At 31.9% G+C, this 2262-nt stretch overlaps 1 non-coding gene across 1 annotated transcript; it reads left to right on the top strand.

Moving 5' to 3' along the window:
- The first annotated feature begins 222 nt into the window (after window positions 1–222).
- On the top strand, window positions 223–294 carry TRNAQ-CUG (transfer RNA glutamine (anticodon CUG)). Its single transcript has one exon. It is a non-coding gene; the product is annotated as a tRNA-Gln (tRNA).
- Window positions 295–2262: the final 1968 nt, after the last annotated feature.

Below are 2262 nucleotides of genomic sequence, written 5' to 3'. Positions count from 1 at the left end.
TTGTACAATCAAAAACGAACAACATTTTATAACTTTCATAATATGGTAACCTTTTACATATTTAAAATACTTATGGAAGGATGCCATTCAAAAAATACAAATAGCATTATAACTCTTTTTACTATTAATATCCAATTGGTATATAGTTTTTGCAGCAACAATAAAGCTACCCACTGAGGCATTCATTTCTTTCAAAATGGCAAAAAATCTAAACTCATGGAGGGTTCCATGCTGTAATGGTCAGCACTCTGGACTCTGAATCCAGTCATCCGAGTTCAAATCTCGGTGGGACCTTCCAACCTTTTAGAATTTAATATGCCATTGACTTTTAAGAATTTTAGTCTCAGAAAATATAATCTTTACTTTATATACTTATACATATAAACTTGTATATAGCCATCGATGTGTATGTAGCCATATCTTTCTTTGTAGCTCCATGAAAATATAAAATACAAATGATTAAATATTGAATCTGTAGAGGTGAAAATCAGAAACAGATGTTGTCTATCCACATTTTAACACAAGTAGATTTTCCTCTATCTTCTCCATGTCCAGGAAATGAGATAGTTTCTTTTTGCTCATTTCTTTCTGACCATATTCTTAACTTCTACAGTGCATTTCATATGTTAATTATTTTGAAAGAGAAAACAAGATTAATACCTATGATACGTCTAATCAAATGAGAGTATTTTTTGATTGTGGAATTACCATTGAAAATCAGTGTGAAGTTTGTTTCCTTTTTCAGTTTCAAGGTTAACATCAAAACTGTATTTCTTCAATCGCAGTAATACCCCACTTTTGATTCCTCTACTCATGGTTTATGGAGGCTTGTTAATTAAATTATGCCCCATTTACATTATCAGTAAACAGAAGATTTAAAAATGTAGTGTCTTGAGTAATCCTTCTGAAATGAGTTTGAAAAAATCCCTTATATATTTGTAAAATGGCCCCACAGCGATTTGAACTCAGATAGCTGGATTCAAAGGCCCAAGTGCTAACCATCATAGAACCACTCATGTTAAAAAAAAAAGCACAAATTGCTGCAGCAATTTTGAAATATGGTAGTTTTTAATATTACGCAAACTAAGATGAACAGCATTTTATTAATTTCATATTTTGGTAAACATTTGCATATTTAAAACTGCTTGGAAAGGATGTTGCCCAAAGCAGTTATATAACATTAAACTTTGTTGGATATTCCTTACCACATGGGGTATCTTTTTGCAATAACATATAAGAGGCAAACTGAGGAATTATCTTCGGTAACAATGGAAACTTCACACTAGTACAGAAGCCGTCCATAATGTAATGGTAGGCACCTTGAACACTTAATCCAGTGATCCCTGTTCAAATTTCAGTTTGACCTTCCTGAGCTGTAAGATTATTGTTTGACTTTACTTGTTGGAATTTTTCGTTTGAAAAATGTAATATTTAAGAACTTACTGTGACTTATTACCCTATAGATAAGTATTTATGCATATGTAGCAGTGCGAGTGTGTATGACTATATTAAAATATAAACATATAAATCATAACTAAACATAGCTAGTAGAGGTGAAAATAACAAAGAGTTGATGCCTATCCACATTTGAATCATGAGTATCTTTTCCTCTTTTTTCTATATATTCAGAAATTGAGATAGTTGTTTTTTGCTCATTGTTTTTGTAACAATATAGCTGATTTATACAGTGCGCATGAGTTGTGTATAGTGGTAAAAAGAAAATCAGATCAGTATCTACCTATAATACATCTAATCAAATGATTATACTTTATGATTGCAGATTGACTCTTGGAAATCTGTCTGAGGACCTTTCTACTACACAAGTCCAACATTAATGTTCAGAATGACAAATCTTGTATCTCAATAATGCTGCAATTTTGATTCCTCTAGTTTTGTTTTGAGGACTGCGTCTACTTTAAAATGTGCTATCTTGTCCTGATCAATAACAGGAAGGTTAAAAAGGTAGTGTTGTGAATTAGCTCTCTGAAATGTGTTTGAGAAAAACAGGATATGATTTAAAAATGTCTAGGTATTTTGACAAGACCTTTGTGTCACATGTATTGCACATTTTGAGTTTCTACAACTTGCAAACAGCTGAAAGACATTTAGAAAACAATAATGTAATGACTATTTCAGCCTACTGATATTTGCTGTGTGCAATCAATGAGCAAAGCTGACAGATGAGTAGTAGTTCATGAGCAACAAAACGGCCCACTAAAGATGAAGTCAGATAATTGAATTCAAATTTCAAAGAGCTAACCA

The sequence above is a fragment of the Pleurodeles waltl genome, chromosome 2_1, assembly GCF_031143425.1.
Source record: "Pleurodeles waltl isolate 20211129_DDA chromosome 2_1, aPleWal1.hap1.20221129, whole genome shotgun sequence".
Lineage (NCBI taxonomy): Eukaryota > Metazoa > Chordata > Amphibia > Caudata > Salamandridae > Pleurodeles > Pleurodeles waltl.
The sequence above is the reverse complement of the archived record's forward strand: the minus strand, read 5'-3'. Positions and strand labels throughout refer to the sequence as shown.